The sequence below is a fragment of the Neopsephotus bourkii genome, unplaced genomic scaffold, assembly GCF_033783945.1.
Source record: "Neopsephotus bourkii isolate Nb327-2 ecotype Australia unplaced genomic scaffold, CSIRO-AGI_Nbou_v1 NB_962, whole genome shotgun sequence".
Taxonomy (NCBI): Eukaryota; Metazoa; Chordata; class Aves; order Psittaciformes; family Psittacidae; genus Neopsephotus; species Neopsephotus bourkii.
This window is the reverse complement of record NW_026901456.1, coordinates 4,253,915-4,280,584: the sequence shown is the minus strand read 5'-3', so window position 1 is coordinate 4,280,584 and position 26,670 is coordinate 4,253,915.

Sequence of the window (26,670 nt, the reverse complement as noted above, 5' to 3'; positions counted from 1 at the left end):
GGAAGAACTAGATGGAACCGGGGGGGGGTATTTAGTTTTTTTTTAAAGCTGGGGGCCCAACTCTCTGAATTTCAGTAATACAAGAACTATTCAATATATTAGAAATCTACCATTTTTCAAATATTCAAAAAACACTGGAATAATTGCAATAATATTAAAACACCCGGTATTGGAAAAGTACAGACATTAGAACTGGCGAAAGTGAAATCTTACAGATCTATGGTTTCTATGTTTGTTTTCTAGTAGGAAGTGGATTCTGCACATCACTGTATCTGGGTGACTCATGTTTAAAATGCTAAGTCCCTTCGTCCTTCTGGCTGAAGAATTAGTCAGAGTGACGCACAAATTTATTACAGCCACATGCAGTGCAACAGTCCAGTGCGCCTAATCTTGGAATAGGAGAGATCAGGAAAGTCCCCAGTTGGTCTCTTGCATGAGATTTCCAGGTACCAGTAATTTTAGATAGGTCAACACTTCCACTGCATACAGACCTTGAGAGCAGAAATTAAGCCACTTTTCACATCCTACTTTTTCATTGTTTGTCACCGCATGCATTTGTTTACATACATGCTCCTTTAAGGCATGAACTTTAAAAGTATGAGATACCCACATTCATGCACAGCTAGTGGCAACTGCACATATTCAACACCACCGAAATTCTCCATATGCATCTAAAATAAGTACAAGAAATTAAAGCAAAATACAAATCTTACTGCAAGCAATATCCGTTTTTCATAGTAAACCCTGCCAATAAGAGCCAACATTGATCTCCTGTGGGAGATTTTGCATAGCAGGATAAGTAGAAATATCCCTTTGCCATTTAAGGATAAACAGCATTAGGTGAGGTATGACAGAACTTGTCATCCTCTGTGCCATATCAGCCTGAGAAAGATGGACAAATATTTTGTGCACAAGAGGGTGTCGCTACTCAGTTATTTCCTGCTTATCTGCCAGCCCAGCCAAACAACCGGCTAATACACAAATGAAACCTGACTATAAATGATTCACAAGCTAGCTGGCAAGTGAAAACTTAGTGCTGCTTCACCAAACCCTTCCAGCGGGAGCAGCTGAAGCACCTCAGCAGCCCCTCCACAGCAGTCTTGAGGGCAGTTTGGTTCAGCCCACTGGGGTATGAGGCACCTGCCAGAGCCCACTTGCTTGCCACAAGCTCCCTGTACAACGTATAGACAGTGGGAAGTGGACAGTGCTATAAGCAGTACATTGATAGAACATTTCTTCTGTAGATTTTGCAAGGTGGCTCACCAGAGATGCCCAATCCCACCTACGGTCTTATGAAAGCTCTACAGCAGGGTAGTCAGCCAATACCACTTTTGAACTCCTTAGAGCTTCAGACTGATCCGGGACATGGGAGAGGGAGTTACCCTTTTGCTGACACAACCTGCCCCTGTTCTAGTTAAACCCTTCCTATCCCTATGACTTTGGTCAACAGGTTGTGAAATGGGGTGGGCATCATGGCCATCTGGACATGTCATGATCTCCATAGATCACCCAGCTGAGAGCTACCTCAAGGCTTTTGAAAACATCTTTCTTTCTTGTAAGATTTTGAACAGGCCTTCTCATTGCTGAAAGGTTCTTAAACTGCCTAGGCTTTTCTTACACAAAACAGGGTTATTCTAGCCATTCCCTATGGCCCTTCCAAACCACTAATACTAGCCATAGTCTCAAAGACAGCAGAAGGTGGCCCAGGTGGCCCTAGAACCACCTGACAGTCTTAAGGAGCTCCTAAGGCTGGGTTGGCCAATATGGTTCTATGTCCACATTAACAGATAGCACAGTAGTCTTGGTTTTCCTCCAGTAGCTGATCTTGATTTCAAAGGTCAGCTGCCTCCCCACACTCTCTGCCACATGTAGGCCCACATACCATGTTGCCACCATGAGAAGATATCCACTGACATGTCTGAAATGCCAGCAGGCAGCATAGATGAATAAAGGAAATACCTCCTCTCCCACACAAGACAACTGCCATCAGAGGCAGCTTCCCTGCCACCCACCTACTTCAGGTTTTCCTGTCTGTCCCTTTCACCCTGTCCCTCTTGTCACCCCCATTCCTGCTTCTCTCTCAGTCCTTTGCAGAGGACACCTAGCAAATCCCTGCTTGAGAGTTGCACAGGGCTGACTAGCAACTGGCAGGCTCAGACTAGAAAGAATCAGCTGTGGTGGAAAGAAACAATAACTCCATCAGTGAAGGCTGGAATACCCTAAAAGTGACAATAAGATTTAAGGCTACCCCAAAGCTTGCAACATACCTGGTCTGTTTTTACAATGAGCAGTTCTGAATGTCAAAAGAAAAATTGCACTAGAAATTGAAAGGGTGGCCAGTAGCCCAGTAGGAATACACAGACGCTTAACACTTCTCCATTAACAGCAACAACAGCAAAACTATAAAGGTTATTGCTAATTCAGTGGGTTTACAGTGCAGAGAAAGATGTTGCTTTTCTGTTAGAAAACAGCTTGAACAAAGGAGGAAGATGGAGTGATGTATGGATTTTCCTGAGTCTGCAGCAGTACAGCTGTAAGGCACTAAGATGGAGTGGCACTGCAGAGGGTCCAGGATGTGCTAGGACATCCACAGTGCTCCCTCAGAGACCGCCACCTCTCCAGGGCAAGGAGCAGGGGAGAGCAAACACTACAGCACTTCACTGCAGGGAAGGCAAGGAAGGCAGCCAGTGGTCTGAGTGGGAGGAAAACCAAGGGAAGTCAGCTGCCTGGGACACAGGAGAAACAGAAGAGTCCGAGGATGTCAACACAGATGAGGTGCTGGTGAAGAGGAGAGGAGGTGGGAAGGCTCAGCCCTGCAGCAGATCTCCACAACTGGCCAAGAAACAAATCCCAGCCAAATGAGCACTGCATGGGGACAACAAGTGGGAATCATGGAAAAGCAGTCGCAAAAATACCTAGGGGGTCATGAACAGCAATAGTTACCACAATGCAAACTAGAGTGTGCAATTCCAGCCAGTCATCTGCTCTCTGACTAGGGCTTGCACACAGGCTGAGCCTTTCCCACAGCCAACCCAGGTTAGCTGCCCCATCTCTACTGAGAGGCAGGGAAACCAACCCCACTTACCATAGGGTAAGGAAGCGCACATGGACAGCGCTTGAGGAATTGTTCCACGGTTGAGCTATTAACTTGTCTGTGTTTCTGTATCTTGGGTTGAGCTACCTGTAAAAACTTTTGTCAAGGAGGGTTATAGCATCCTGGAGAAAACAGAATGAGTCTGGACTCTGGGTTCTACAGCTGCAGTCAGGCAAGTCTAAAAACATAAAAAACAAAACAAAATAAACAAAAAAACCCAACAAAAGAACCCAACAAAAAAAAAAAAAGCACACAAAAAAAACCCAACACACCAACCAACCAACCAAAAAAAAACCAACTGAAACCCAACAGAACAGAAAAAAATCACTGCAGTTTTCAGGGTCTTTTACAGTCCTGGAAAAAGGGCAGGTAATCTGAGGAAGGAGAACAGAGGTTATAAACCATTGATGAAAGCACAAAGCCAGTCAAATAGCAGATGAATACTAAGCCAGTGTGGGATTCATGTCAAGAAAGTAAGCTACAATTGCATTATTTGATTCTACAATAATTTGAGTTTATTTTAGTAGGAAGATGACCTCTCTATAATATTTGTCAGGCTGCTGCTGCCAGTGTCTAGCCAGGATGGCTAAATGTATAAATAAGCTCTTGACTTAATCACCAAAATCTTTTGCATAAGAACTACGTGTAGAGACAGAGTAAATACATTTTACAATGTCTAGAATACTTCCAGCCATTTTGTTGTGCTTCCAGGTTAAAACTTGTTTTTAAAAAAGGAGAAAAAGCAAAAAAGAGGGGGGATTAAAAATTAATGTTAGTCCAAACCCTTAGAGAGCACAAGTAACAGCTGGAGACAAGTAAAGCATGCAGCACTTGGCACTGAGCAGTGTACTACAAAATAAGGAACAGACACTTGAATGCATTTCCAGATCTCCTAGAAGCAAAAATACCCATTGCCCAGAACGGGTCACCTGAAAGGATCCCAAGCTGTAAGGCACATTTCCTAAAGAAAGCTATTAGCCAACAACAGCTCTTCGAAAATGCAAGAGAGAACCCTGGGAACAGACCCCACTTTCAATAGTGCAGCAGGGATGCTACCTAAATGCTCACAAACCATGTTGAGGGCAAAACAGCAGAGAGAAAGTCCCCTTTCAGAAGTTAGATGTAGATACTCCCCTGTGATCAATGTTTCCAAATCCTGGAGAAAATAGTGTAACACCCTTTCACTTACTTAAAGTTCTAATATTCCCTGCTGTTGTTTTGACCTTTGCTAGCTGAGTGCTAACTCTGCTGCTCGTGGGCACTGTGATTCTGTTCACATCTCTTTCACCAAAGTGAACATCTCATCCAGACTCTCCAAAAATGCAAGCAAGCTACCACCCATCTGGGTACAGTAAAGCACAGCAGCCTTTCTTAGCTCTAAGATTCATCCAGGATGATGACAGCCCTAACAACAACACAGTGAAGTGGCCCACCTTAGTTTTTTAATACAGGCCCAACTTAGAGGCAAATTCTACATATTTCTGAGGCCTGACATGCAGTTTTGCGCTTTTTTGTAAGAAATAATGCTGGTATCCTTGGGTTCCATGTTAGAAAAATGACACACTTGAGTCATTAGCAGGTAACACAGCAAGTTATGTGGTAGGAGCAGGCATCTTAACTATGGATACAAAACCACTGCTGAGAAGTTGTGGGGAGCAAAATTTGTGCTGCTACAGAATGGCACCACCTCTTGTGTGAATCTTACAAATGTGGAAAATACATTCTTTGGACTACAGGAAGCTCTTAGTACGGGGTTCCTTTCACAAAAAGAAACATGAGAAGACCCATACATCTGCCATCTTGCTTAATATGGCTAATATAGTTATTAGGCTTGATTTCAAGTGAAGAGATTTTTCAAAGACTCTTTAGCTGCCATACCAGAATGAGTTTAATGTTGTGTCAAACTGCATCAGTAGAGATGGAGACACTTTACTGAAGGAGCTTACTACATTGCCTCCAAGGAAATTGACTCAGAAATGAAAGATCAAAACAGCCATTAGCTTTTGGTGACAGTCCCACTAGCAGTTACATAGCCAAGCAATAATCAGCAGATACCAAATTTATCCAGGAGATCATTTTGCTCACATTGTTGGCATTGCAGGTTTGAAATCTACGGCAACCAAGGGTATTGGTACAGGAATATGAAGATCTACAGCCCACCAGAACAGTTCTGAACATTTGCAGCCAGCTCCTGGGACATTCAAATAGCTCCTTTCTGGGATATTTGCTAGCCATTCCCATAGGGACAAGGGGCACAGAGCCACTAAGAAACACCTTGAGTTACCACCACTGCCAGAGAAATTTATCTGGCTTACAATGTACCAGGGTGCTGAACCCAAGAAGCTCTCAGGAGAAAGCAGGAAACCAACACAGACCTATGTCATGTAAATACTTCTTGCAGTCTGCTTCAGCAGCAACAGACTGAAAGCTGCTATTGCAGGCAGCCACATGCTTACAGCTTCTTACTTTCCTAGGTGCTGCTCAGGGCTCATGGACTTGCTTGGAATCATGGGTTGAGTAATGCATGAGCTACCCAAGAGCTATCCAAGGGTTTTAAGAATTGTTCTGGTTATTGCAAACTACAGCTTATTGAGTAGGTTAAGGTTATTGTGGCCTGCCACCTGAAAAGGTTGGGCACTACTGACAGAGCTAAAGCAGCACTAATCAAAAGGAGTGTGAAGGTGTCTAGACTGTCAGCAAAGCTAAGTTGTCCACTTGGTGTTCATGCCAAGAATGGGTAAACTGGCATCTCCCACTGTCACAGTCCAGGGCTCCTTCCTCTGCATATTAAAGTGGGTTATAGCTTCAAGACGTGAGTTTAAGAGCCAGTAGCATCTTAACTCCAAAGGGCTCCATCTTGGTATGGGATCCCAGGGGTCTAGCACTAAATTAAGGCATTGAAGGTTACAGTGAAGCAACTCAGAGCTCAGAACTCCAGCTTAGGTCTCAGCTGGGTCACCTGGAGATGTTCCTCGGGCAGTTGACACAAGTAGCCTATGGAAGCTGCACAAACAAAGGTAAAATTAAAGAGAAATGGTAGAGACAAAGGCTGCGTCTGCCCTGCACAAGTAGGTGCAGTGGTACCTGAATAACCATGCTTTGGGCTTGACAGAACAAAGCTCAGCAAAAGCTAACTTTGGTGTTTCACTGCCACTTATTTGGCAGATTTACCTTAGATTTACCATTATCCTGTGGCTCACAACTAGGACAACTACGTTCTCCTTCAGTGCCCTCCATTTCAAGCTTTAGATAGCCTTGAATGAGATGCCAGAAACAATAGCACCTCATTATGCTGCTGAAGCTAGCAAACAGAAAAACTGACAACTTCGGCAATGTAAAGACATGCTGCAGAAAATACACCTACCAACAGATAAGGGGGTAGGTTTGTGCTCATAAACCCTCCAAAAAGGTGTTTATCCCCTTTCTAACACTCACATTTAGCTAGAAACATTAAGAAAAAACATTTATATGCTCACCAATCAGTAAAAACTATTGTGAAAGAATGTGAGAAGGATTATGTGAGATACAAATACATCTTATTAGCTGTGTGGTGTTCATTCTAGTGTATCAAAGGAGTTACTCAATGAATTTGCCATGCCAAAAATTCTTTCTTCATTGTGAGGAACTGGGGGAGCTACTCTGCTAGAGGAAAACAAAATACTGATTTTCAATAAAATGGGAGTTTATATTATTATACTGGGCTGTTTAATCTTGTCTCCTCCTAAATGTACACATTGTGCTTTGCACAATAGACCCTGATCGTGGTGGGGCTTTTAAATGCTCTAATAATAATAACAAAAATGAGTAGCAGTTAATAAGGAATTCAATGATCCAAGAAATTACCCCCTCATAAGTCTGACTACTGTATCTAACAGCAATGGAACAAATACTAAGAAAAATAAATTACTGGAATACATTCCAAATTACATCTGGAAAACAACAGATTTTTGAGCAATAATCAGCACAATAAATCTGGTCAGAAAGATGTGGCAGCCATACCTTTGAAACAAATGTCTGCAGGATACTCAAAGCAGTACATGTATTACAGCTACATTACCCTCTCAGTAAAATATTTGTTCCAGAGCCAAATAAAATCTTTTATTAAAAAAGAAAAAGTAAAACTAAATTTTTTTTTGGCAATAAACAATATGAAGGTCACAGCTACTAAAGGATAGGAAAGAAAAATTCTAGCTGGTGTCATTTAAAATACAGGGCTAGTGATACCTTAAAAGTCAGTGTAGACCATATGCTTTTTTTCTAGAGTATTTCACTCTGTGCCATTTACATATTTCCTTTACTGTCCTTGTAATACCATATGAGATTCCCAGAAATATATTGCTCTCTGTAGATATTATCATTGTCTGGAGCTGAGGCTTGGGAGGGAGAAAGGGAATGAAGGAGCTATTTATTCTCTCACCCTATAAATTCAAACAGCTTCTGAAATTTTGCATAATACTTAACACTTTTTAATCATGACCTGGAAGGGGAAATTCACAAATGAAGAACTCCAGCTGGTAACCTTACCTCCCACTTATATTGCCTTTCTCACATTACCAGCAATAAATCCATCCAGAGTTAGCCCATAGCATAGCAAAATACTTGAGCATATGTTCAACTATTGGCACAGCCAGTAGTTACTGAACCTAAGTAACTGCGGTTACACTTGGAGGCCTTTTTATATCATTAAGTTGCATTAGCTACTCAGAACTCTTCCCTCTACTCAAGGATGCAAAAGAAGGTCATAAGATGCCTATCACCTGCAAGAGCAAGAAAATTCTGCTGTGGATATTGCAAGTAACCAAGAGGAATCAGCACAAGTTCCTACTGATTGGAGCACTTAAAAACAGGTGAGAAAACTCTAGTAATTGCACTGTAAAAACGAGCTTATCCTCACACAGACCTGAATGAGCATCCTCAAAGGTCTAGACAGGGCGTGAGCAGGGCAGAGCTATCCCTCATAATGTGGACGTGAGGAAGAAAACTTTCCAGAAGAGACTGCACCAAACCTCAGTATTCTCTCTCCCTGAGGGGAAAATGTGGTATGTGAATCCCACAGCAACAAAAGGTTAGGAGGTGGGGGGATAAAAAAGAAGCTGTGTCTGTCTTCCCTCTGTTTATTAATAGGTTGATTTATGGGAGTTTCTAAAAATAAAGTAAGTACCAAAACATATGACTGACCAGTGCCCTATGGCTTTCTTCCTCACGTGGAAACTTGAAAGTGTTTCTTTAATTATTCTGTATTATGCAAAATTCATATGACTATTGGCACTAATGCAAGCAGTTCTCAGCCAGGATAGTTACTAAACTAAGATGGGTAAACTGGTGAAAAACAAAAATGGGAGGTGGCGTGGTAGTGACATACAAAACAAAATATATTCTCTGTAAACTTAAAGAGATAATGTCTGTATGGGTAGGAATGTTAGGCTGCTTTGGCAGTTGACTGAAATAAAAGGGATTTTTTTCTTAGTTCCTTATGACTATGAAGTGCCTTATCCTCTGGGACTCCAAGCATAAATGGCAACATATTCGTGACACTTAGTTAACTAGCAGGTCATAATAAAATTCTCATATCACTTCAAACCAGTCGGAAATAGTAACCTTTTCCTTTGTTTATTTGTAGTAAACCAAAATACTGAAGATGGAAAACATTGTAGGCCAAGTGAGATGCTTAATTTGATCAAAAAGGAAACAACTCCATTAATTCAGGCACACTCTGAACTGTTTGGTGCTATAAATTTTTTTAAAAAAAGAGTGTTTCTCTTTAGGACAGCCAAAGCAAAATGTTCTTTTTTTTTTTCTTTTCTTTTTTTTTTTCCTATTTGGGGTTTGTTTGTATTTTTGGCTAAAGGAATTGGGTGAATTTGACATGACACTTCATGAAGGATGTGGGAACGCTAAACAGAAGTAAAAAGAGGGCCTGAGAATGATCCAGTGGTTGGCAAATAGCTCGTGCGATGGCAGGCTTCAGGACCTCCTGCTATTCAGATCGTAGGAAGGGAAGATTGATAGGCAATAGAAAACAACCCAGTCTTTCAATTCCTGTCAACAAGGAGAGAGAAGGATCCAGAAACTAAGAGGTGGTTCAGGAAGAATCAAGTCACGCAGCAGATCCCAGGTTGCCCCAGGACTCCAGGAGCCCAAAGTAGATGTAATAGAAATGGAGCTTGGCCTGCAGCAGATTGGGTCTCTCAGCCCCAGGACTAAGGCAGCTCCTGCCTTCCCACAGCATGCTGGTGCTAGCTCTGCCCCGGCCCATGCCCAAATTCACCAGCATTGCTTTCCTTGTGTTGGTGCAATCCTTGCAGAAGAAAGGATGAAACCCTTGTATTTTAGGTATATGCCTAGTTAGACATGGCTGTGATTCACATGGTCTGGGGACATGTTTAAGTATCTGCCCAGTTTCTAGCACAAAAATTATTCCTGCAGCTACATGCCTGCCTGTTCTGTTGAACAGGGTCCTACATCACGTCCTTCCTCTGCCCCTCCACATGGAACCCATGTGAACACTCTGGTATTAAGTGATAAACCTGAATGTTAGTATGTTTTGCTGGAAGAGGAGAAAAATAAAAAGTCAGGGAGAAAAAAACCCATGATGAAAATGGAACAAGAAGTAGGTATTGCAAAATCAATACACACAGAACATGAGAGGAAAGATGAAGGGGCAAGAGACAGAACTTCTCATCTGAAAACACAGTGTACCTGCCATGTGTAAGGTGTGCATTTCTGCCAGCATAGCTCTGGGGAAGAATTTTCTCTTTCTCACGTAAGGCTCACTTTAGCCACAGAGTTTTTAATTCACCACTCCCTTGCAGAAATAAGTGGGTGAATGCCACAGTGGTAAAAGGTTCACTACTCGCAAATTCCAAATTAGTTTGTTATTTGCTAAACCTCAAGCTCCTCGACGTTCAATTCTTACTGCATAGTGACTCACTCATATAATGAAGTCTCAGTATAATAAAATCTGGATTAAGCTATTGCAGCTCTTAGCTCAGCCAAATTATTTTGCCAAGTCACTCTCAATACTTTTAAAATGAAAACGCATAAAAATCCCCCAGCACAACTAGAACAAGGGTCAGTATAGCATCATAAAGCAGAGTAATGCCCTGCTGATGTAAAGGAAATCGTAGTACCTCATTACCATTGACAACTCAGGCACAGTGCTAACTGTGGACAAACCGTTACTTGCCACTTCTTGAGGAGGACGCTTGGAGGGAGTTACCTGCCTGACTGAGACATCATACTGCTGGATCTCATCAGGAAGATCTCCTAAAGTCCAAAAACCAAAAGCAGTTGTTTGGAGGTAACAGCCCATTCAGATTGACAGAAAACATAATTCTGTATATCCCCCAAATGCATGTGAATCAGCCTGAAACATGTTTTCTGATTTACTCCCGTCCGGACTCAAGCCCTGTTCCAGCACACATCAAGTCCAGCCAGCTCCTGCACAGAGCCACAGCAGCAGCCAGCTGCTCATACCCGCAGGCCACCAAACCCAAACCCTTCATCCAGGGTACTTTGTGTTTCATTGCAAGAAATGTCTCCTTAGGCTGATCAGCCACCACCAGAGAAGGCTTCTCTTAATCAGAGAACTGTTTAAGGTCAGTGAAAAGTCTTATACCGGATGCTTTATAACAACTCTTCTAACTTCCTTCTTTCCCTTTTTCTTTATCCTTTCTCCTGTATGCTCACATTATCCTAACTCCAGCTAATACTAGAAGTTGGAACCTGGAACACACAGCTGAAACTGCTGAACCCTCATTTCCTATGTGAAGAATATGTAAAGCTTTCACAGAAAATAATGATTCTTACCTTTGGACATATCCTGGCTCCTGCTGTAGGGCCAGGATGGAGATCAGCAGTTCCTCTGGACTTTCAGGGTATTGCTGAGTCCATACAGAGCATCAGATAGGCCATCTGCAATGCTGGGGTTGTTTTGATGGCTTGTTTGCCAGAAGAACTCTTTGTATTCCTTTCATGTCCCTCAAAAGTTCTCAGTTTTTCAGGGAATGCAAGTCCACTTCAAAATTTTCATAGATCTCTCTTTTTTCACTTACACCAAAGGGACTGTTATGACCAGTTGAACAGACTGTGAAGAACAAACCAATGACAGAAAAAGGTAGATTTCTACCTACTATAGAAATCACCTTTATAGTAGACAGGGTAACTCCCTACCAAGTTTATCCATGGACAGAAGCTCTATTTTTCACTGATGCTCTGGGCTTCCCAGGAAGATCCTCCATAACGTCATTCAAAGCTTGAACAAACAGAAATCGGTGCTTACGTGACCAAGCCTCTCTCTTCTGAAGTGTGTCCTTCACTGATGGCATCCTCTCTTTCCCAGAAGAAGGACTGGTCAGCAGGTAAGGAAAAGACTTTGAAATAAACTTTAGAGCTGGCAGCCTATTCTTTTACCTTATTCATCATGAAATAGAGGCACCACAAAAATGTTGTCTTGATGTCTATAAAGCAAGGCCCCTGCTGTCAGTCTGCTTGCAGTTAGCCCCATACAAGAACTTCTATGTAAACATAGCAGTCCAATACTTAGCATCAAATGTACAATCTCAGTTTTCCATTTTTTTTTATTTGCTGCAAAGAAGCCTGAGGTGACTATCCAGATGGTAAACTATTACCAGTTTGGCAGCAAAGTCTGGTCTGGTCTCCTAATAGAGCATTCGTCATGCTTACATATTGTATCATGTTCTCATTTATAAAGCAGTTACACCCATCTGCAAGGCCAAATTCTGCTCTGAGCTACACAAGAGTAACCATGTTACAATAGGGATAAAGCACAGGGAAGAGCAGAATCTAGCCCTAGAATCTACACATCAAAAAGCTTTTAGAAATATGTAGTAACTAAGCCTCCATACACCTCCTCAGAGGCTAGGCGCTCTGAATGGGAAATAAATGGAAACTCTTTACAGTATTAACTGACACAATCAGAGTTCAACGACAACAAATCTTCATTTCCAAGGAAGGAGTTTTATCAGCAATGATACAAGCAGATATTCATTAACTGTATATGTGAAGTCTAACTTCCAATATAATAAAATCAAAAGGAAATCTGCAGTTGCCAGATAATACCTCTTGTTATACAAAGCAAATAATGATAAACCTTAGTCTTGATAAAGCAGTCCCTGCCAGAGCCTGAAGCAAGAGGATGTGCATGGCATCAGTATTCAGGGCTCTTTGCTTCCCTGGTGACAGCAGAGGTGATTTAACTTGCGCACATAAAGACATGATCTTTTGCTTGTTTGCATGGGGTAACATTTCTGGTCTGTATAATCTGCAGTCACTGGAGAGGGAGTGAGGAATCAGATGAAAATGTTTTGGATTTCAGCAACAAACCTTCCCTATAGGGAGGTGACATGTCCTCCTAGAGAAGCACTGAGGGCTGCACATCCTCTCCCATACCAGATGATGGGAAAGCAAAATCTGTGTTCAGATTCTTCTTCCAGACCATCCATCCTCAGGATAATTCTTTTGAGGACAGACTGAAGCCCAGGCTTTTCCCCAAACATATGCATTTAAGTTTCGGGCAAGCAGTGTTCCTCTATCAAGGCTTTGTTAGTTTGTATATACCAGTACAGTTCCACCTACTTGAGTGCCAGCTATTTAGTCTTAGAGTCTGCTGTCCTTTGATTGGTATGAGGGAACGATCAGAAAAACTGGTTTAGGTTTTGAAGGCCTTTAACAAGTAGGCACTGCTTGCTGTTGATCGTGGGTACTGATGTGGTACCCAGTGAATGGAGGCTATTGCATTACAGTCTGCTGTAAATCACACTTCTTAAACCCATCTCATTTAAAGAGAACTCCCCGACATCAAAGCAGAATACAATTTAGCCCTACATGCTTGCCAAACACCAGTTTGAAAAACCAAAAGAGATAATATATGGTGAAAGTGGCACAACCTCATCATCCCAGGGAGATGCCCAAAGCCGTCTGTGCAGCACAGACCTGATACTCAGTGGTTTGGCACCACTCTGCCTCCCCAACCCAGACAGGTTTGCAGTTAGCGTATGTATCATCAGAATGGCTTGTCAGACAATGTCCAGAAAGCTTCCAAAACTTTTCCTACAGTTATATTGAAATGTGTTTGGAAAAGTGTGTGATTAATTGCCAGAGGCTTGGTGATACCATTATGTGATTTCACTATTGTACAATGTGCCATTAAGTTCTGGTGAAAGAAATAGGAAGAAATTGATTGTCCATACTGCACAGAACAATTACTTTCTAACATAACACCTTGCTAAGTTGGCTTTGGTTTCACTGAAAAACTTTATGTGGGTCGATGTGTTTTTCAGACCTATTCAATGCCTCTGGGAGCTATTTGTGAGACCAAGTATTCCTATTGTTTTTGTACCATCCAAAAACTGACCTACCAGAAGAGTTATCACTTAACCCCACAATAATTCTTTCAAGGAAATGGCCTAGAAAAGGGTATCCAGTATCCTGAAGAATAATGGGCCCAAAATTCATCTGATATCAGCAGTGAGTTTATTACTTATGTATTTTGAAAAATATAACTATGAGACCGGAAAGCATTCAAAGTGCCTTACAGTGAAACTGTAAGGACTGAAAGCCAAATTAAAGGTTAACATAACACTGAATTATTTTGTATTAGACTTTTACTCTAATTTTCTTTAGCACGCAATTGTACTAAAGATCAGCTGCTCCCAAGTTCTGAAATAAATTATCTCTCAAGAACAATCTTACATTTATATTACTATAATAACCATAACCTGTTGCAAACATTTGTATAATTGGTTCAGTCTGTGCACAGGCATTACTTCATGCGCCATAGAAATTATTCCACTTACAAGTCTGTATTGGGCGAGAACGAAGTAGCTCTGCAGACAACTTGAGAAGACTGGGACTTGTCTCAGCTTGCTTGGGAAAAAAGCCTCTGTGGTATAGATTGAGCTACTTAAGTTGCCTGTACAATATGTAGGGTAAGAGAGACCATTCCAAAAGGCAACTGGACACGACCAAGGACAGAATTATCTCTCCATATGGACTCCAGAGAATTCCTCATCAATAAGTTTAAGCTGGATAGCTAGCATTTAAATGGTGATGCAGAGGTAAAGTAAATACTACCTGAAGTACTGAGCAATTTTTTTTTCACTTTGAAACTACTATGGAATTTGGCAAAGTAAAATATGCAAGTAAGATGTTGCCGTGAATTTATCAGAGTTCATGCTGCTAATCTTACACAGAAGAAAAAAGTGCAAACCGCTCTCTGCTTGATTTTCTTTCTCTGAAATACAGAGCAGAATGAGTACATGCTGGCTGTATACTGTTAAGAAGCTACTACTTCTCAGATCACAGTGAGATCTCTACTGAACAGTAAGGCATTTTTCATATCTACACACATACCCTGCAGAAATATGATTTTCTTCTCAGCCATGTCCTTTTGGATTCAGGTGGTCAAGCAGAAGATAGCCTGAAAATAGGCAAGAAGGGCAGATAGCCTTGCTCCTTGGATTTTGAAAGCAGCTGAAATCACACTACAATTGCAGATTTATCAGAATGACTTGTCAAATAATTGCAATCTCCTAAATTATTCTTTGCAAAACAGTGATTCATTATCTTATGATGAGGCTTTCCTCATGAGATGCTGGATTTCCAGTGGATCAAACAATGACAGCAGATAACATATTCCTGCAAGGTGGCTGAACACATCTTACTAAGGTAAGGTGGCTGAACACATCTTAGTTAAGTGAGAATTCCTTGATGTTTCTAAAGAGTCGAAAAGCTGACTTCTCAGGAAGAGTGAGAGAATTCTGTAAGAGGAACGACCACTGTGGCAACTTATACCAGCCGAAACTCTGCCTTCAGTTCACATGCAAGGAAATCATGGAGAAACCAGAATCAAGCCTAGAAAAAAAGGAGGAAGAATTACAGAGGCAGAAAGGCATCAAACTGAAGTAAAATCAGAAATTGAGGGGAAAATAGAGAAACAAAATAAAAAGATAAAGGAGCGTAAGAGAAAAGGGAAAGATAACTGAATGCAGAATCACGAAGCAAGCAAATAAACAATGAACAGATGCAAAGAATGAATTGCTGGACAATGACCAGAAACATATCTGAGAATTGGGAGAAGAGGCAGAAAAAGGAAGGGAAAGAAGCCAAAAATCATAAGACCAATGTTTTTATCTTCTTAGTATTTGTAATTGTACTGCATGAACCTCATTTCTTTTTTTCTGAACTAGTTGGAAGTCTTGCTGAGAAACTGCAGCCTACTGCTAACAAACACCATGCTTCTCAGAGGTTCCTCTGTTGTTAACCAAATACCAGTACCTCCTTTAGTGGTCTTCCTCTGTTCTCTCAGATATGGTTCATACAGATTTTCTCTCTGCTGTGTGAAATGCCTCTTTCAGTTGCCAGGAGAGGTAGGATAAACACAGTGCAGCTATACTTTTGCACTAACAGAAATAATGTGTGCACTAGGCTACTCGTGCTGCAATGGAACTAGCTCCTCCCTGTATTCAGGCTTAAACTACTGAAGCCCTCTGGCCTCTGTAGCAGGACAAGATACATCTCCTATGACTCTCAAGCTACAGCTGTAGAAACATAATTACACATAAGTTAACCTGTTGTTGATTTAACTCGAATTCTGTCCATTTGTGCCTATGTTATTTGTAAAGTAATACTCCTCACACCATTATATTCTTCCCACTCACATCACAGAAAGATATCTTTGTTCTCCTTTATGACTCCTGCAGGCTGGGAGATTGCTTACCCTCTGTATTTAAAAAAAGCACACATACACATGCAGGAACATGATATGATGCTTAACCATCATCAGGTCTCCTCAAACTCACGCTAAGCAGACACAACTTTGCTTTCAACCAGTGTTCTAGACGCTTACTTCTATGGGGACTAAGCTACCTTTGAGGTGATGAAACACTATTTTAACAGATTATAATTGGTCTTTTTAATAGCCCTTAGCTACAGTACCTCTGGGGTTTTTTGTTGTTGTTTTTTTCTTTATGAAAAGTGTTTATATGATAAAACCTGTGAAAATACAAAAAAAAAAATAACCCAAAAGTACAGCCTGAAAGTCTGTGCAAAACATGCTAGAAAGCTCTGGCCTCATAGCTACAGCCCAAGGGTTAAGAAGATGAAGTTATCATGTGACAGTGTATTCCTTATCCCCCTGAGGCACAATGTTTGTCTTCGAGCATCTGTCTCTGGACAATTGTGTAATACAAGGCAATGAGGTGTCTGCAGGATCCATGTCTCTCAAAGTGAAACTGGAATCACTCAGCTTACAGCCTTTCTGGGGTTTATCACGCCAGGCATTATGAAGTTTCATTTGCACTGCACATTACATAGTTCAATACACAATTAGAACTGCACTTCTAAGTGACAGGTTAAATTGAGTTCATTATTTTGTGTAAAAACAAATGATCCTTTTGTATTTCCTCCTAGTTTTCCCCCTAGGCACATATAAAAATCTTTCTCCTCTTCTAAGGACTTCTCTGACCCTCTGTAAGAGATTAGGTTTTACAAACCAAATTTTCAGGTAGGATAAGGCAGTGGGAGTTACTCCAGTTAATTTAGCCAGTCCACCTGGCATCAAACTGACTGGAGGGAAATGGGAGTGGAGCAGCCATGTGTAGCAAGTGGTGCTAGCTACAACCCTACGTGACCAGCCAGCACAGGCTCAGGATGCTGCTGGAATGCATCTGCTCCCTCATGGATAGACAAAGAACAAAATGTACCAGTGATGCAGTCTGTGATGCAGTAGCACTGGCCTTGGGACAAATAACACTCATGAAAAGCACTCATGGTGTAAGAGCTGAATTAGGTTTCAGTCTCCAAACAGTAGCCTAGCCAGAGTGTAAATGTAGCATTGAAAGCTCTTTAGGTTCTGCAGCAAGGATAATCTTTCTGCAAGTTCATACAGAGCAAGACTAATACTCATCCCTCGTGCAGACTTACACCCATGCCACTTCTGTTCACAGCCAGTTCTGTTATTCAGTAGGTATTCAGAAAATTCATGGTGCAAGGTGCAAATTGCTTAATAAAGATGTCACAAAAGTTGCAAAATGTGTAGCCTGCAGGGCAAGAATCTAACCTCTGACAAAAAAAATAAATAAAAATTAATAACTTTCTGTTCTCATACGAGAATTAGTTGCTGCGTGTTTTCTTGAAACTAAAGTAATCTAGGCAGAAACAATCCTCATTTAAAACAATAACCCATGGGAAATTGAAGATATGAGCTGTACACAGAGCCTTCAAGGAAAGGCATGTGGTGGCATAAGTCCAATTTTAGAAGACAGTTCCCACTTGTATCCCAGAGTTTGTAAACTTGTACACAGCAGTTAGAAGATGAAGATGATGAAGATCAGGTTGGCCTAGATTGTGTATTGGTTAAGTTGCCTGTTAGCTGCCTAACTCCCTTTATAACATGACTGCTGTGAAGAATATCCCAGTTATATCAGTTTCATATGGTTTAACTGTGGCGGCTTCATAATCATCAAGATCCAGTTTAAAAATATATATATAAAAAAATGAGAGCTGACCTTTCAGCACAAGTGACTTCTCTCAAAATTATCACTGCTTAGAGCCAGACATGCGTGTACACATCCTGCTGAACCTGTTTTCAGAAGGGTTATTTGCAGTCTAGAAGACAAATAAAGCAGTTATTTCTTACCAGTGATGAGCATTCATTAGAATCAGCTGAATCAGTTGATTCAATAAAAAAAATCAGTTTTAAACCTGCTCTCCCCCCCCCATTGTTTTAAATGTTTCTTTGTAATAATTTTTTTTTTAATGCGAATATTTTAATGTAAAATATTTCCAAGCAGATGCTAAGGTCATCTGGCTCCTACTCAAAACAATTGAGATATTTTGCAAAGACCAAACAAAATTCAAATTCATGATTTTGCAAATTGCTTGGATTACACTTTTTTTTTGTCCTTAGGGAGGAAGTTCAGGATGTATCTTACACTCACAAAGCCTCCTGTAAATGTCACCCTTGTTATAAAGTATCACTACATTTCTTAAAATGATTACAGTTATCAATTTTATGCTAGGAAGAATTATGTTAGGAACTAGGGAGAGGAGAAACAGCTTGCAGGGAAGTGTGGTTAATACATAAACCATTGTGTTGGTATCAGGCCCAACTCTAAACTGGTAAATCCCCTTGTCTGCAATTGCTCTGCTGCAGATAGTGAATTCATTTTTTTAATGAGGTTTTTATCCTGGTTTTCTGAGGAAACTAGGGTTATGTATTCACACAAACTACCCATCCTCACAGATGCCTTTTGAAGCCATTGAGCGGTTTACAAAACTTAACAGAAGTTTCAAAGATATTAAATTCACCCAGTATTTCACAGGAATAAGCAGGCTCGTGAAGGAAACACTTAAATTAGTGCAAATTAATACAAGGTATTATTAGACACCAGAGAAATCACACAAAAAAAGATGTCTCAGGAAGGAAAACAATTCCTCCTCTGTTTAGTAGGTCAAATAACCACTTGTTTGTGTCTTCTATATTTCCTTTTCTCTTGTTTTTTCTTTTTAACAAAGATATATTCCCTAATGTCCTTGTACGTGCCTGTCTTTGAAAAAGTACATTACTGTGCTCCACCAACAACATACCGAAGTTTTTCATTCTTTCTCTTAGAGTGAGAAGGGAAAGAAATTACTCCCATTAGACTGTAGGAGCTGGGTAAATGCTGGGATGGCACAAGATACTCTTCTCACTGGACCACCTACCCGTCGCTTTACAGTCCCACTCTCTTCCTTTCCTTGGGCTTGCTGAAACCCCTCGCAGAGAGAGTAATTGTCCAGCATGGATTAGTGTATGAAATCCCAATTTAAAAATAAACAAATAAATAAAGTCAGGCCTGATTCCAACATCCTTTGAGCTAAAAAGCACTCACTAAGGCATGACAGAGTTAGGAACCTGCCATGCTGAAGTCATGGTTATTGTAGTGATAGGAATCTTCTCAAGTGGTGGTTAACTCAGTGGGAACTTGTAAGTGTGATAAACTCTTAACAGCACTTAAATTAACATAGGAGTTTGTGAGCTTATGAGCACAGGAGAGGGTTGTGCATCTGCTTTATTTAGACTGCTAAGAACAACCATCAGATTCAAGGTCACCAAACTTAATATTGTTTAATATTGCCTTAGCAGAACCTTGAGCCCCTTTGACCAGCTGCCACTTGGAGTTTCTGGTATCACTTTTAGTTATTAACTCTGTTGGACAAAAGGCTTCTTGCCAACCGTAAAAAGCCAACTGTGTCCTGGGCTGCATCAAAAGGAGTGTGACCAGCAGGTCCAAGGAGGTGATCCTGCCCCTCTGCTCTGCTCTCATGAGACCTCACTTGGAGTATTGTGTGCAGTTCTGGTGTCCTCAACATAAAAAGGACATGGATCTGTTGGAACAAGTCCAGAGGAGGGCCACGAGGATGATCAGGGGACTGGAGCACCGCCCGTATGAAGACAGGCTGAGAAAATTTGGGCTGCTCAGCCTGGAGAAGAGAAGGCTGCGTGGAGACCTCATAGCAGCCTTCCAGTATCTGAAGGGGCTTATAAGGGTGCTGGGGAGGACTCTTCATTAGGGACTGTAGTGATAGGACAAGGAGTAACGGGTTCAAACTTAAACAGAGAATGTTTAGATTGGCTATAAGGAAGAAGTTCTTTCTTGTTAGGGTGGTGAGGCACTGGAATGGGTTGCCCAGTGAGGTTGTGAATGCTCCATCCCTGGCAGTGTTCAAGGCCAGGTTGGACAGAGCTTTGGGTGACATGGCTTAGTGTGAGGTGTCCCTTCCCATGTCAGGGGGGTTGGAACTGGATGATCTTAAGATCCTTTCCAACCAATCAGTTCTATGATTCTATGTTTCTCAAGATGTCTGTGCTTATATAGACTGGGAGAGAGGATGCTCACCAAATAATGCCAGCAACAGCAAAAATAACCCTTGCTCTGCAATGTATCCTTCTTGAAAACAAAACACAGTATTTACAGGAAAAAGGGATTTTAAAGAGAGATGTCATGAAACATCAGAAGAGAGAGGTTAAGAGAGACCATGGGAGAAGGCTGTGAGGTTGATGTAGCAAACCAGATGAGGACAGGTATTCCCCCACTTCAAGCAGAACGCTGTCAGGAGTTGGGACTCACAGGACAGTAGCCACTTCATGTACGGGCATCAAAATAATTTCTTGTCACCCTGCTCAGTCCAAGAGAAAACAGTGTACAGAAGTGTTCCTCTGCAGTTTACTAGCAGTTGTGAGATGCTGCTACAGAAACTCATATACTGCTGTACTACCTGCTGTAGGCAGGACACCCTTGGGATCTGACATCCAGAGAAAAGTAATAGGGAAGAAGCTTTTCACTAAAACTAAAGGACCTTCTCAAAAGTGTATCTCTAGCCCCCTCACAGGAAAGTACTGAAGTGGAAAAGCTCTTCTTATTCTGTTGCCTTGTGCTCAATCACATAAAATCATGTATTGTTAAGTATCATTACAAGGAGGACCACAAAAACTTTGGAAAGACGGTACTAAAATAAACACCTGCTGCCAAAGAGGCGGCCTTTTGTTTGAATCCCGTCAGGGAAAACTTAGCTTGCACTCTCCTTTCTCTGATAGAAGCTTGAAAACTTTACCCAGCCATGAACATTACCAGGAATTGAAGTATAAGCATGCCTGAGTGCTTAAAGTACACAAGTCTGTAAGTGCTCCTCTTACCTAAGTGGGAGGATAGATTCATAAAAGCTTAAAAGCAGGACAGTGCTGGTTGCCTAGAAAACAAGTCTGACTACTAGTCAAGAATGGAATTCAGTTTTTAGCAAATTGTTACCAAGTGGATGACATTTGGGTAAGCAGAATTGCTGTGACCTAAATATAGGGTACATCCCTAGACTAAACAAAGGAACAGACCTTCATTTCTGTAAAGAGCTCCTTTATCTGAAGAGATAGCTGGCTTTCATAAGGCTGCTTGTGTAAAATAAGACTGCTCCAGTGTAAGAGCAGGGACCTACACTCAGTCCTGCAGATCTCGCAGTTCAGATAAGCAGAGCATGGGTATGTGAGGGAGGATCATTCACATGAATAATGTTGCAGGCTTAGCTTCCAGGGATATTCTCTTTGGGTTGTCATGAACTGATGATGCTTAGCAGCAGTTTTATAAAATGAAGTTAACAGAGATATTTATTTTTTTTAAGAGATGTTGCAATTTCCCCCTTGGACAAATTTAACAAAGAAATATTTCTTAGCGAGACAGTATAATTTCCGGCAAGAATTGTTACAGATGAAAAGTCAATCCCATAGCCTTTTTCAAAGCCCTTGAACTAGTAAAGTAACAAAACTTGGAAACAAATAAATACATTTGCCCTTTAAGGAGGACTCCTTAAGGAGGCATTTCCATACTCAAGGGTTGGAACTTAACATACATCTAATTGTACATGTATATATACCATTATTGTCAGAATTCTGTCAAGGTCCAAAATCAGAAATGCAAGAGCCCCATATTTTCCAGACACTTGTGCCTGGCTTAATAGGCTTATAATTAGCACAATTACTTAAAAAACAATCTTACCAGGTTCACAGCACTTTCATCTCAGTTTTTAACTATTGTGATGTTCCTCTGAGCTACTACATGACATGCCAATAAAAAAGCAACAGTACAATGCTTTCCTTTGTGTTCCTCTCTCTTAATCTGCAAAACAGATGCAGTGAGTGCACTAACCACTCCAGATTGCTTTCAGCAAAAAACATAACTTTGGCAGGTTAGTACTAGTTAAGGGGCATATGGTTTGCTATTCTCTGTGGAAAGATAGCCATAAGTCAGCCAGCAAATTCAGATTCTTATAATTAACAACAGACAAACATTTGGCTAAAAATTCATGAGGGTTTTTTGTTTGTTTGTTTGTTTTGGTTTTGCATGGTTTTCTAACCATTTATCCCTTTTTTTCTTTATTTTTATTTATTTTTTTATTTTATTTAGGAAAAAAGAAGAAAACCCACACAGTAAATGGAGCAAATTATGTTGCAATTATCATAACGACGTTCTTGTTATTGTTTCAGAAAAATGTTTATTTTTTACCACAACCCTCCTGATCTGACATGAATTTAAAGATGAAATGAAATAGATCTAGATTATTATAAATCATAATGTGGGGACAGTTTTTTTTCAAGTGAAGCCAAGGTAGCTTGTATTTTGCAAACCACTCAGCAAGAGAGAATAAAATTCTTGCCTAGCTTGATGGGAGGAAGGTGACTTTAGAGGATAGCCCAATTACTAAACTTGTATATACTTTCCATTAGCTTTCAGGGGAATCATGTACATGCTTCAAGTGCAGAGCCTGGCCTACTGCACTAGTCCTATTAGAGAAATTATGAAGCTTTAAAACTTCATGCTGAGAGGGATAAAGCACATCCATAGCAAGCAAAACATGACACTTCTTGACCAATAGGTCTGTGTTATCTAGAGCTCTGCTTCAGAAAAACACTTGTGCATAGAGCATGTTTTTAAGCTCCTGTGTAAGTCCAAGCAGAGGTTCAGCAAAGCTCTTGGGCACTCATTCAATTTGACAGGCTTGCCTGTGACCCTGGCAGGCACAAAGGACTCACTTCTCACTTGCACCCCTGCATCTTCTCTCCAACTAGCAAACACCAGTCTGCAGCAGAAATGGGATTTCATCATGGGGGAACCTGTGTCTCTATATGTCAGCACCAGGTTCCCAACTTTTATGGAGCTCTGATTTGTTTTGCTAAGGTCCTGCCAAGCCTCATAAGCTTCAAGTCTGGTCAGCCCCCACAGACATGGGGTAGGTGCTGAAGTTCACAACAGGGACCTGCTAATCTAAGCCTGGAAATTTCTGCTACAAAAAGCCTGCAAATTTCCCAAGTTGTCCTCGTGGTCTGTCTGCATTACAGAGCTGAGCAGATGAGCATTAAATGCTCAAGGCCTCCCTAACGCAGCATGGGAGGTGAAAATGAATGTTGCATCAGCATGAATGGGGACTTACTTATTCCTGTTCAAGAGAGTCAAAAGGACCTGTGTCTTTCCTATGGGAGAGGGTGGACAAGCTGTCAGGCTCTGGGCATGATGGTTGATCAATCAGACTGGTAAAGACAGGAGAATCCTGCATCCCCACACCAGCTCTTGCTGCTGTCAAGGAGATGAGGTCCCACATTGCCAGGGGAGGGGCTAGGGGTCCTCTCCTTGCCTTCCTCTTCTGCCTCCAGCAGGAAGCACCACTTCACATAATCCAGCTCTTACCTCACCTCCCTATGGCTCTGTCACAGGCATAGAGAGCAGAGCAATATCAACTTTGCTGCTTCTCCACCTGTCGGGCACCCCAGGTGTTTACCTGCTCTGCTTACTAAATTAACCTGCACGGAGCTCTGCACTGGCACTGCTGCAGCCCTCCAGTGCCTGCTCACCATCAATTACGGCCATCTGCAGCAGCCCTGCATGGTGCACTCTGATGCAAGCCACCCTCCAGTGTCATGCCAAGAGTCTCTTCAGGAAAGCATCAGGAGATGACAGTGATCTTGTCCTCAAAGAACCCATACAAGTTTGCTAGACGATCTTATCTTTCTCTCTCAGTTGGACCTCAGGAGCATTTACCTCTTTAGGGGAAGCCACTTCCACTGCCAGAAGGCTGGCACCAAGAGAAATTTCTGCTGCACACCAACAACAATATGCAGTTGAGTTTCTCCTTTTTATTTGCAAGCCACGTGCATCCCATATGCTTGCACACAAACCAATAAAAACCAGGAAATGGCTGTCACTGAAGACTCAGAGCTCTGCCACTGTGACAATGATGATAATTGTTAACAAAAATGTCTTTCACAGGCTTTTCAACTCATAATATTTTAATGATCAACAAAGATTTGGTGCAGTATTGTACTTAAAAGTACAGTAGAAAATTTGGAACATTGATGAACCTAAGAACAACCCACATTAGCTTAGAGAACTATCTAGTCCAACAGCCTGCAGTGCACAGTGTCCAACAGCAAACATCTAGAAATATCTACCAGAACAAGAGAAAGATATATCTTACCTCCTTGATATGCTCTTCCACTCTCCAGCAGCCTACAGCTCCTGAGCTGAAGACAGAGGGTTAGGTTGGTTAGGGTTTTATTTATTATGGACCTCAGTGAATTTTTATTTCACTAATTTCTTTCATCACACCCTGAGGCCCATCAAGGCTGGGAAGTCCTGCAGTGGTAAGTTTTCTCCATATCATCCATCTGGCCTGTTCTCAGGTTTGAGCTCTCAGTTTAATCTGTAGACACTTTCCTCTTGCTAGGACTCCATAGAAACCTGTGTGTCCTATGAATCAGAGCAAAGTGGCTACCCCAGTATCCTTCCTGTTCAAGGGAGAGTTGTACTGAGGAACAGCCAGCATAGCAGTTTATCACCAATTTGCCACATCATCCCAACCCAACAAACATAGGGAACTTTGTTCATATAGGGACTAATAGCTGAAAATGCTTTCAGGGGCCTAACTATCCTGATTGCAGGACTGAACATTTCAGAAAGGGAAACAAATGTGCCTTCATCCCCCCATCTTTACACACAGATGAGTAAATAAGGAATGACAGAGAATGAATATCCAATGTATAATTTGTGCACACGTACCCTTGTTTATATACTGTTTAATATACAATTTAATATCGATTACATAGATAATGGGATTGAGTGCACCCTCAGCAAGGTTGCAGATGGCAGTGAGCTGAGTGAAGAAGTTGTTACCCTATAGGGAAGGTTTGCCATCCACAACTACCCTAAGAGGCTTGAGGAGTGAGCCATTGTGAACCTTATGAAGTTCAAGAAGGCAAAGTGCAAGGTCCTGCACTTGGGTTGCAGCAATCCCCAGTATCAATACAGACTGGGGGATTAATGGATTGAGAGCAGCCCTGTGCAAAAGGACTTGGGGATACTGGTGGACAAAAAGTTGGACATAAGTTGGAAGCCCAGGAAGTATCCAGCCATTCATATCTTGTGCTGCGTGAAAAGCATGGCCAGCCAGAGGAGGGAGGCAATTCCCTCCTCTGCCCCATTCTGTGAGACCCCACCTGGAGTACTGCATCCAGCTCTGGCACAAGACAAACATGGACCTATTAGAGTAGTCCAGAGGGGGGCCAAAAAAAATGGGGCCTCCCATCTGGGAAGCCTGAAGCACCCCTCCTGTGAAGAAAGGCTGAGAGAGTTGGGGATGTTCAGCCTGGAGAAGAGAGGGCTTCAGGGAGACCTTAGTGCTGTCTTTCAATATACAAAGGGGGCTTGTAAGAAAGATGGAGAGAGCCTTTTTTATCAGGGTCTGTAGTGACAGGACAAGAGACAATGGTTTTAAAATGAAAGAAGGTAGATACAGATTAGACATAAGGAAAACATTTTTTACGATGAGGGTGGTGAGACACTGGAACAGTTTGCTCAGAGAAGATGTGGATGCCCCATCATTAGAAGTGCTCAGAATCAGGTTGGATGGGGCTTTGAGCAAACTGGTCTAGTGAAGGATGTTCCTGCCCATGCCAGGAGGGTGGACTAGAAGCTTTTTGAAGGTCCTTTCCAACCCAAACCATTCTATGTATCTAAGTATGAAAAAGGGACAAGCCAGCCCAAAAAATCAGTGTCTCCCTGTGATTGCCACAAAATGTGAACACAAAAGATTGTGAATATGACCAACATAAGCAACTGAGAGTGATGTTGGCAGCAGTGACCTGCTTTCCTTACTGTTGAACAAGGGAAAATCAGGCATTCCCCCTGCCTGTGCTGTTTTACACTTGCGTTAGTTCATCCCTTTCCCACAAGAGGGTGATGGTCATCCCTCTCAGGGCAGCAGTACAAAAGTGACTCCCGGGGTAGAGGCAAGGCCAGGTGAAGCAGTTAGAAAGCTCTAGATCATGCAATGAGCTATAAACCATGGCTGTGAAGGTTCTTTCACACTCCAGTTACCTAGCAAACAAAAACCGTAACTGCTCTATCACAGCGTACTGACAGGCTACTGACAGGCTCCTGTTTAAAAAGCCAGAAGTCCAAAGATGGAGCTAGAACATGCCTTTTCTCCTAGAACTACAGGCCTTGCTGTAAGTTGTCTGTGCACCATCCTTCTTCCTCCTGTCTGACCTCCTCTTCTTCCCACAGTAGCACAGCCTCCCAGTGTGCCAGAACCAGCGTTACAAACCTACACAAGAAATGGTTCAGTAAATCAATCAGCACAGATTCCCACTGCCTTGTTGCATGAGGATAGCAAACATTATTCACATTCTCAGTAGTTCATTAAAAGAAAAGACAAATCAAGACATTGCCCATTGGGTTTCCTTTTTTTTTTTTTTTTTCTGTTTGTCTGCTTCCAAATACCTAATAATAAAATATTAGCTACATAAGAAATTATTCACACAGACACTGGGCTTTAAAGGGAAGTTAGTAAGCAGCAGAAAAGGCTGCCTGCATGATTTGTTAGGCCTGGAAGGAAAAGACAGCAACTAGCACAGTGGAGTCCTGGTCCCAGCTTAGGACTCCAGGGCACGCCTGTAATACTCCTAATAAATAATCTTGAGCATATTGTTGAACTCGGATTCAGGTCCCAGGACCTCTCCCAGGCTCCCCCTC